Below are 11,144 nucleotides of genomic sequence, written 5' to 3' on the forward strand. Positions count from 1 at the left end.
ATCCTACCCGCCACGGGATTTTATCCGGCCCACAGCAAGCTCTTCGGCGGTGGGGACTGGAGGCAGAAGCTGTCAGCGAAGGTTCGCTGGAGAGCGGATCGCCACTGACCCAGAGCCGGGACAAGGCAAGAGATCGCAGCGCCCCTTAGCAAATAACAAACTTGGAAACTTCCAAGAAAACTTCCCTCCTCGCCGCCGCTGCTGCTCACCCTGGGGAGAGAGAGAGGGGGGGGGAGAGAGAGAGGGGTAGAGGGAGCACCGGGTGAGAGTGGGAGCGCGGGGAGAGGGAGGGTGTCAGCGGGTGCTGCTCTCTCTCTCCCTTCTCCCTCTCCCCAAACGCCAGCAAGATCTGCGCCGCTCCTCCACTCTTCCCCGGCCCCGTCTCCCTCTAATGCAGCGAAATAAGAACAAACACAAGTGAAACTTCCCCCCCTCTTATTTCGCTGCATTAGAGGGAGACGGCGCTGGCTCTGAGAGAGGGAGAGGGAGAGAGAGAGTGGGAGAGAGAGGGAGAGAGTGGGAGGGAACAGCCCCCGCAAGTGGTGGCGCTCCTTCACCGGACCCTCTGACACCCTCCCCCTCCCCGCGGTCCCGCTCTCACCCGCTGCTCCATCTATCCTGACTCTCTCTCCCCCCCCACTCTCTCCCCCCCACACTCTCTCCCCCCCACACTCTCTCTCCCCCCCACTCTCTCTCCCCTCCTCCCTCTCCCCCCTCCCTCTCCCCCACTCTCTCTCTCCCCCTCTCTCTCCCCCCACTCTCCCCCCTCTTCCCCCCATTCTCCCCCTCTTCCCCCCACTCTCTCTCGTCCCCCACTCTCTCTTCCCCCTCACTCTCTCTCCCCCCTCACTCTCTCTCCCCCTCTCACTTTCGCTCCCCCACTCACTCTCTGTCCCCCACTCTCTCTCTCCACTCTCTCTCCCCCCCACTCTCTCTCCCCCCACTCTCTCTCCCCCCCTCTCTCTCTCTCCCCCCCACTTTCTCTCTCTCCCCCCCACTCTCTCTCCCCCCCACTCTCTCTCCCCCCCCAACTCTCTCTTCCCCCCACTTTCTCTCCTCTACCCCTCTCTCTCTCTCCTCTCTCTCTCCCCCAGTGGTGGTCACTGCATTTTTTCTGTTTTATAAATAATTGTATACCTACGGTATATATATATTCCAATATTTCAAGCTCCTTTTATAAATTGAACATTATTTATTTGTTGCCATATAAACCTAATGTAAACTAACCTAATCTAACCTAACCTAGTTTAATCTTTCCTAATCTAATCTAACGTAACCTAGTCTAAACTTATTTGAGTTCATTAAATTCATAAAACTCATAGTTCTTTATTTTTTCCTACGGCCCACAAAAATGTGCCAAATATATAATGTGGCCTTCAAGCTGAAAAGTTTGGAGGCCCCTGATTTAGCCCATCAAGTCTACTCCACCATTCAATCAAGGCTGATCTATCTTTCCCTCTAAACCCCATTCTCCTGCCTTCTCCTCACAACCTCTGACCCCTGCACTAATCAAGAATCTGTCAATCTCCACCTTAAAAAGACCCATTGTCGGCCTCCACAGCCGCCTGTGGCAATGAATTCTACGGTCACCCTCAACCTCTGACTAAAGAAATTCCTCATCTCCTTTCTAAAGGTACATCCTTTTATTCTGAGCCTGTGGTCCTAGACTCTCCCACTAGTGGAAACATCCTCCCCACATCCACTCTATCTAGGCCTTTCACCATTCGGTAAGTTTCAATGAGGTTCCCCTTCATCCTCCAGTGAGTACAGGCCCAGACCGCTGAACACTCATATGGTAACCCAATCATTCTTGGGATCATTTGTGTAAATCTCCTCTAGACCCTATCCAATGCAAGCACATCCTTCCTCAGATATGGGGCCCAAAACTGCTCACAGTACTCCAAATGCAGTCTGACCAGTGCCTTATAAAGCCTTAGGATTACATCACTGTTATATACGTCATTCAATACTTTTAAGGAAGATGTAGTTACATTTTTGAAAGACTGGGGAATTGAGATGAAGAACAGAATAAAATGGTAGAATGGGCGGAACTGTGGCACTGCGGTAGAGTTGCTGCCTTACAGCATTAGAGACCCGGGTTCAATCCTGACTATTGTGCTGTCTGCACGGAGTTTGTACATCCTCCCTGTGACCTGTGAGGATTTTTTCCCGGTGCTCCGGTTTCCTCCCACACTCCAACATGTACAGGTTTGTATGCTATTATGAAGGAAATGCAGATGCTGGTTTAAACCGAAGATAGACACAAAATGCTAGTGGGACAGGCAGCATCTCTGGAGAGAAGGAATGTGTTTATTCCTTATCTCATTCCTTTCCAGAGATGACATTCTCTCCAGAGATGCTGCCTGTCCCGCTATTATTCCAGCATTTTGTGTCTATCTCAGGTTTGTATGTTAATTGGCTTGGTAAAATTGTAAATTGTCCGTGTATGTAGGACGTTGTTAGACTAAATTACATTAAAAAGAAAATAAGACCTGGGGCAGATTGGCTAATATAATTTTGAATGGTGGGGGAAACCTGATAGGCTCTGAATGTCTGTCTACATCGAGTTTACATGCTGGTTTTCTCCCACATCATAAAGATGTGCAGATAGGTTAATCCGCCATGTAAATTACCAATTGTTAATTCCCCCTTAAGTGTGTCAGAAAGAATCAAAGGGAAGTGGATAAAGGGTTTGTGTGGATAAGAGTAAACTGCAGAGGTACAAGGAAATAAGGAGGGGGTGATTGGGACTGATAGGATTACATGAACCTAATGGGCTAAAGTGTCTGTGTTATGCTGAGCAAGTGGAATTAAATATCACTGTGGTCTAATGCCAATGTGAGGGGAAGGTGGTGGTGGTTCACTTGGATACAGAAATCTGTTCCAGCCGAGAGCTGGGGAAGGCAACACAAAGGTTCCTGTTACCAATGCCTTAGCAAATTCTCAGCGGCCCAACTGAGGGGTGTGGAGAAGGGAATGAGTGTTGATAGGCAGAAAGCAACTTTATTAATAGAATTTCACAAGAAATGCACTAATATTTTTGTCTCTAGTAGTTGAGCAGTGGTCAAAACCAATGCGCCTTTTGATGTGGTTCTGTGGGATGAACGTGAAACGTGTGGAAGATACTGCTGTTACGGAGGAAGAAAATGCTGTTCCCTCACTGTACGAGAGTCGCCGCATGCGCTACTTTCTTAATATTAATTTGGTAATTTGTATGTGTGCTACAATCTTCCTTTATGCTTATTTTGCTTGAGACAATAAAACAAATTTATGTTTATTAAGTAATATTTCATGAAACTCTCAATACAACTGATCTCATGTTGGGAGAAAGGGAGAAAGGTAATACCAAAAATATTATCTTATCTTGAGGTTATGAATGAAGGATGAATTATAATATAGTGTTTAGTAAAGTTTAATAGTTTCTTTCAAATGTGTGTATTTTTTTTTCTCTTTATCAGCCGAAGTTAAATAAAGATTTAACAAAGAGCCTTCATGAATTTAGAACATAGAACATAGAAAAGTACAGCACAGGAACAGGCCCTTTGGCCCTCGATGCTTCTGCCGAACATAATGCCAAGATAAACTAATTTAACTACCTACACGATCCATACCCTTCCATTCCCTGCATATCTATGTGCCTATCTGAAAGCCTCTTAAATGCCATTATCATATCTGTCTCCACCCAACCTCTGGCTGCATGTTCCAGGCACCTACCACCCTCTGTGTTAAAAAATTGGCCTACAGATCCAGTTTAAATATTGTTCCTCTTGCCTTAAAGCTATGCCCTCCAGCCTATGACATTTTCACCCAGGGAATATAGGTTCTGACTGCCTCTCCTATATTTGCCTTTCATAATTTTATATACGCCTATCAGGTCTCCCCTCAACCTCCGGCATTCTGGAAAAAAGAATCCAAGTTTGTCCAACCTCTCCTTGTAGCTAATACCCCCTAATCCAGGCAGCAATCTGGCGAACCTCTTTTGCACCCTCTCTGAAGCCTCCACAAACTTCCTATAATAATGCATTCAGGATGGCGTTGAAAACCTTGAAGCTGTGACTGGGGAGCACACAGAATCCCTGCATAAACAGTGCACCACCTCATAAACAACCCACTCTTCCACCCCATCTATGGAATAGTCTCCAGTTACAACATCAGCCAAGGCACCCACCTCAGAACCCAGAAAACTGGAGCAGAAGCATCACCCTACATCCCTGAGGACTGCTTACAACAGAGAAGAAAAATCAATGTAGATATCCAATGCATTGCTTAGTTTTGAATATTTAACTCTGAAGATGCCTCTGTAATTATAAATCCTAAGGGAAATATATGGCAGACCATTCAGATGACTTGAAAACAGAAATTGCTGGAAACACTCAGGAGGGAGAAACAGAGTTAACATTTCAGGTTAAAGACCCTTCACTTCTGATGAGACTTTTTCTCTCCAAAAATGTTGCCTGGCCTATTAAATATCCACCCACATTATGGTTTTCTTTTGGATTTCCAGCATCTGGAGTTTTTCTTATTTAAATAATGTAAACTGATTTCCACTTTCTGTCGCTGGAGTCACCAACTAGTCAGCATGGACTCTGTGGGCCGAAAATCCTGTTTTCACGCAGTATCTCCAAACTAAACTAAACTAAACTTAACTCTTTATCCACACACCGGGTGGCGCCACCAGCAGTCAAGTCAAGTCAAATTTATTTGTCACATACACATACTCGATGTGCAGTGAAATGAAAGTGGCAATGCCTGCGGGTTGTGCACAAAAAGAATTACAGTTACAGCATATAAATAAAGTTAATAAGTTACTAAACATAGCACAAAAAGTGTCGACAAAAATTTAGTCTCTGGGGTTATCAAAGTTGACAGTCCTGATGGCCTGTGGGAAGAAGCTCCGTCTCATCCTCTCCGTTTTCACAGCGTGACAGCGGAGGCGTTTGCCTGACCGTAGCATCTGGAACAGTCCGTTACTGGGGTGGCAGGGGTCCCTCATGATCTTGCTTGCTCTGGATCTGCACCTCCTGATGTATAGGTCCTGCAGGGGGACGAGTAGTTCCCATGGTGCGTTCTGCCGAACGCACTACTCTCTGCAGGGCCATCCTGTCCTGGGCAGAGCTGTTCCCAAACCAGACTGTAATGTTGCCGGACAGGATGCTCTCTACAGCCCCAGAATAGAAGCAATGAAGGATCCTCAGCGACACTCTGAATTTCCTCAGTTGTCTAAGGTGGTAAAGGCGCTGCTTAGCCTTACCCACCAGTGCGGCAATGTGCGTTGCCCACGTCAGATCCTCTGCGATGAGGACTCCCAAGTATTTGAAACTGCTCACCCTATCCACAATAGACCCATTTATCTCCAGTGGCGTGTACGTCCTTGGATGTTTAGCCCTTCTGAAGTCCACAATCAGCTCCTTTGTTTTAGTGACATTCAAGAGGAGGCTATTGTCCTGACACCAGAGTGCCAGATCAGCCACCTCCTCCCGGTAGGCCTTCTCATCGTTGTTGGAGATCCGGCCCACCACCACAGTGTCATCAGCAAATTTGATGATGGAGTTTGAGCTGAACCTGGCCCTACAGTCATGTGTGTACAGGGAGTACAGTAGGGGGCTAAGGACGCAGCCCTGGGGGGATCCTATGTTCAGGGTGAGGGAGCTAGATGTGTGTTCCCCCATCCTGACCACTTGGGGCCTGGCAGTGAGAAAGTCCAGGACCCAGGCACACAGAGGGGTGCTAAGCCCCAGTTCCAGCAGCTTCTCAACCAGTCTGCTGGGGACTATTGTGTTGAATGCTGAACTAAAGTCAATGAACAGCATCCTCACATAGCCCCCCTGGCTGTCCAGATGAGAGAGAGCGGTGTGTAGAACCTGGGAGACCGCATCATCCGTGGACCTGTTCGGACGGTATGCGAACTGTAGTGGGTCCATGTTGCGAGGAAGGAGGGCGCAGATGTGCTTCTTGACTAGCCTCTCCAAGCATTTCATGACAACCGAGGTGAGGGCCACCGGTCGGTAGTCATTTAAACACGCTGGAGAGGCATTCTTTGGCACCGGTACAATGATGGATCTTTTGAAGCATGCAGGGACCACGGACTTTGCCAAGGAGAGGTTGAATATTGTGGTGAGCACTGGAGCAAGCTGAGTAGCACAAGACTTTAGTACTCGCCCAGATATACCATCTGGGCCTCCAGCTTTCCTCGTGTTCACACGCGTCAGAGCCCACCTCACCTCATGCTCGGACACCGAGAATGTGTGCACATCCCCAGCGGTGGATCCCCCTCCAGCCTCGCTAGCCAGCGCCCCTTCGGTGCTGTTTTTAGACGGCGAGCTGGTGGTGTTACCCGTCTCAAACCGTGCGTAAAAAGAGTTCAGGTCATCAGCTAAGGAGGAGCCGGCACTTCCGGTTGAGGGGGTGCTGGACCTGTAGCTAGTTATAGTCCGTAGCCCCTGCCAAAGGCGCCTGGTGTCCTGCTGCTCCATCTGTGACTCCATCTTGTCCCGGTACCTCTTTTTTGCATCCTTCACTGCCCTTCGCAGTCGGTAGGACTCTCCCTTGTAGTCGTCCATATTGCCGGATGCCAGGCCGGAGTTGTAAGCAGCGGTGCGAGCATTCAAGGCCACGCGAATAGACCTGTCCACCCAGGGTTTTTGGTTAGGGAAGATACTGACCCTTACTGTGGGGATGATGGTATCGGCTATTGTGGCAATGAAGTCCGTAACCGCTTCCGCAAACTCATTTACGTCTCTGGAACTTTCTTGGAACATGTTCCAGTCGACTTCGCTCAGTGCATCCTGCAGCATGGCCTCTGAATGGTCAGCCCACCGCTTTACGTCCCTCGTCACTGTCGCTTCCCGTACTATCCGTTGTTTGTACTCCGGCAGCAGGAAAATGGCAGCGTGGTCAGATTTCCCAAAAGGAGGGAGAGAAACGGCCTTGTAGCCTTTCCTGAACGGCGTGTGGCAGTGGTCCAAAGTTCTTTCCCCCCTGGTGACACACGTGATGTGTTGGTAGAAGTTGGGCATGACCTTTTTGAGATTTCCCCTATTGAAGTCTCCAGCCACCAGCACAGCCGCATCAGGGTTTTTGTTTTGGTGTTGACCAACACATCGTGTAGGGTGGACAGTGCCACGTCGGTGTCCGCATGCGGTGGGATATAGACGGCTGTGATGATCACCGAGCTGAACTCTCGGGGTAGGTAGAATGGTCGGCATAGGATAGTTAGATGTTCCAGGTCCGGCGAGCAGGAACGAGAAAGCGTCTTAATATTCCCAGGATTACACCAGTTATTGTTGGTCATGAAGCAGACTCCTCCACCCTTGGATTTCCCGGATTCTTCCGTTCTGTCCGCCCGGAAAACAGTGAAGGACTCGGATGGGCAGATCACCTGGTCAGGCACCAGCGGGGTCAGCCATGTTTCGGTCAGACAAAGGATGTTACAGTTCTTTATGTCCCTCTGGAATCTGATCCTTGCCCTCAGGTCATCCAGCTTGTTCTCCAGGGACTGGACGTTGGCCAGAAGTATGCTGGGCAGAGGTGGACGTAAGGCTTGGGTTCTCAGCCTGTTCCGAATCCCCCCTCGCTTCCCTCGGTGTTTTTTCCGACTTTCCCACTGACCTGCGCTCTCACTGCTGCTGCCGCGGTGCGCTCCTTTGATGATCTCTATCGGTATATCGGTGAGTAGATTTCTGTTTAATAGTGCTCCTGTAGCGCTCGAGTTTAATTTTACGAGCGTTTCCCGGTCGTACATTGGTCAATACTAAGTGCTAGCACACGCTAGAGCACTTAGGGATAATTTTAAAGTAAACATACCAGTTTAAAACGCACAGTTCCCGCAGAGCTACCACGACGGCGACTGGACTGGACCGCCGCCGTCGTGGCTGCCTCCCCAACAGTCTGTCTGTCCTCTCTTCTCTTTGTTATTTTTAGTATGTGTTAAAAGTATGTTTTAGTCTTCCTTGGTTTGTTTTATGTGGGGGGTGGAGGGGGGAGTTTGGGAAAAAAAAATTCAATCTCTTACCTCGACGTAGATGCAATTTTTTTCCATATCGTATCTCCGTCCCCACTGTGGCCCAACATCGTGGAGTTGGTGGCCTTTCCTGGAGACCGGCCCGGAGCTCCAAGTCGCAGGAAGCTGCGGGACTTTAACATTGCGGAGCTTGCGATCCCTTTGCCGGGGATCGTAGCTTCAACTGCGGGGTCTGTGAAGCCTGCAGTCTCTGGTAAGAAGAGGCCAACTCAGGACATCTAAGCTGCGGAGAGTTTCAACCGCCCAGACGTGGGAGTTTCGATCACCCCGATGGTGGCTTCGGTCATCGGCTGCTGGGGCTTTGCTCGCCCTTACTACAGATGGTTTGACTGCCCTGACCGCGGGAGAACAAAGAAGAAGTAGATTGGACCTTATTGCCTTCCATCACGGTGAGGAATGTGGAATCCACTGTGATGGGTGTTTATGTTAACTTTTATGTGGTTGTGTGTCTTATTGGTCTTCACTTAGTATGACAGTATGGTAACTCAAAATTCACTGTACCTTAATTGGTACATGTGACAATAAACTGACCTTGAAACATGAAACTCTATTTACTCTGGTGAAAGAAACAGTTCAATCAGTACAACCACAAGAGGCTGAATAACTCACCAATATTCTTGTCCTGCATGAATGAATGAATAAGAATGAATAAATGAATAAGTTTATTGGCCAAGTATGTGCATATACAAGGAATGTGCCTTGGTGCTCCGCTCACAAATGACAACACAAACATACAGTTAACAATTAAGAATAAAGCACAAACACATCAAAACAATAAGGATACAACATTACAGTCTAAACATGTGGGTGAAAATAAACCAGAGCAAAAAAGAGTCTACAGACTTTGGTTATTGAGTAAAACTACTACTCCTGGAAAAAAAGCTGTTTTTATGTCTGGCTTGGCTGCTTTGTCAGTCCGGAGTCTCCTTCCAGAGGGAAGTGCTTCAAAGATTTGGAGGACATGGTATTGGAGGTAGGGTACTGACATGGATAGAAAGTTGGTTGACAGACAGAAAGCAAAGAGTGGGGATAAATGGGTCCCTTTCAGAATGGCAGGCAGTGACTAGTGGGGTACCGCAAGGCTCGGTGTTGGGACCGCAGCTATTTACAATATACCGCAAGGATCGGTGTTGGGACCGCAGCTATTTACAATATACATCAATGACTTGGATGAAGGGATTAAAAGTACCATTAGCAAATTTGCAGATGATACAAAGCTGGGTGGCAGTGTGAACTGGGAGGAAGATGCTATGAGGTTGCAGGGTGACTTGGACAGGTTGTGTGAGTGGGCGGATGCTTGGCAGATGCAGTTTAATGTGGATAAGTGTGAGGTTATCCACTTTGGTGGTAAGAATAGGAAGGCAGATTATTATCTGAATGGTGTCAAGTTAGGAAAAGGGGACGTACAACGTGATCTGGGTGTCCTAGTGCATCAGTCACTGAAAGGAAGCATGCAGGTACAGCAGGCAGTGAAGAAAGCCAATGGAATGTTGGCCTTCATAACAAGAGGAGTTGAGTATAGGAGCAAAGAGGTCCTTCTGCAGTTGTACAGGGCCCTAGTGAGACCACACCTGGAGTTTTGGTCTCCAAATTTAAGGAAGGATATTCTTGCTATTGAGGGCGTGCAGCGTAGGTTTACTAGGTTAATCCCCGGAATGGCGGGACTGTCATATGTTGAAAGACTGAAGCGACTAGGCTTGTATACACTGGAGTTAGAAGGATGAGAGGGGATCTTATCGAAACGTATAAGATTATTAAGGGGTTGGACACATTAGAGGCAGGAAACATGTTCCCAATGTTGGGGGAGTCCAGAACCAGGGGCCACAGTTTAAGAATAAGGGGTAGGCCATTTAGAACAGAGATGAGGAAAAACTTTTTCAGTCAGAGAGTTGTGAATCTGTGGAATTCTCTGCCTCAGAGGGCAGTGGAGGCCAATTCTCTGAATACATTCAAGAGAGAGCTAGATAGAGCTCTTAAGGATAGCGGAGTCAGGGGGTATGGGGAGAAAGCAGGAACGGGGTACTGATTGAGAATGATCAGCCATGATCACATTGAATGGCGGTGCTGGCTCGAAGGGCCGAATGGCCTACTCCTGCACCTATTGTCTATTGTCTATTGTCTATTTTGTGGCCAGGGTGAGAGGGGTCAGAGGTGATCTTGCCCGCTCGCTTCCTGGCCCTTACATGGAGTCTTCAATGCTGTCAAACCATCCATGCTCAAACACACAAAGGCCCAAACCACTGGGAGAAAAGAAGGGAAGTTCTTTAGGGCAGTCAGCACCAGCTGGAAGGAACAATATAAAGAACTCATCAAACATGGCCTTGTCCTTGATGTGAACATTTAATCTTCTTTTCACAGCAAACCATCCAGACCTGTAACTGTAATTCTTTTTTTTTGTTGCACAATCCGCAGGCATTGCCACTTTCATTTCACTGCACATCGTGTATGTGTATGTGACAAATAAACTTGACTTGACCATTTTCATCGCTATCCCTGTTCAATAGTTTCTGCTGCCAAAGATATTAGATGCTGGGGCAGACAGTAGCTCTGATGAAACTTGACAGAGAGGAACAAAATTCACAACCTCACCTGAAGAAAAGCAAGAAACATCACATTGTGATTTAGACTTTAGACCTATACTTTAAAAATCCAGCATGGAAACATGCCCACTGAGTCCATGCCAACCAGCGATCACCCTGTACAATAGCAATATCTCCTGCACTGGGGACTATTTACAGTTTTTACAGAAGCTAATTAACCTACAAACCTGTACGTCTTTGGAATGTGGAGGAAACTGGAGCACCCTAAGAAAACCCACACGATCACAGGGAGAACATACAACTCTGTACAGACAACACCCATTAGCAGGATCGAACTTAATTCTCTGGCGCTGGAGTGCTGCAACTATACCACTGTGCCACAGTGCTGCCAATAGCCTGTGATCATATTTTAAAGAAAGGAGACAGATCTATTCCTGCAAAGAATCCCCATGCTGCCTGAAAGAAAATCCATCACCTGAATCCTCTCATCTATCTCCATTCAAACGAGGTTCATTATCTTATGAGGTTGCAGTGCAGGAGAGGAATATTTCAACATATACCTCATCTCCGCTCAGATACACACT

At 47.7% G+C, this 11,144-nt stretch overlaps 1 pseudogene; it reads left to right on the plus strand.

Moving 5' to 3' along the window:
* The window catches only part of LOC144604272 (sodium/myo-inositol cotransporter 2-like), a 79,586-nt pseudogene extending 76,333 nt beyond the window's left edge, over nucleotides 1-3,253 (plus strand).
* Nucleotides 3,254-11,144: the final 7,891 nt, after the last annotated feature.

Source organism: Rhinoraja longicauda, chromosome 21, assembly GCF_053455715.1.
Source record: "Rhinoraja longicauda isolate Sanriku21f chromosome 21, sRhiLon1.1, whole genome shotgun sequence".
In the NCBI taxonomy this organism is placed as follows: Eukaryota; Metazoa; Chordata; class Chondrichthyes; order Rajiformes; family Arhynchobatidae; genus Rhinoraja; species Rhinoraja longicauda.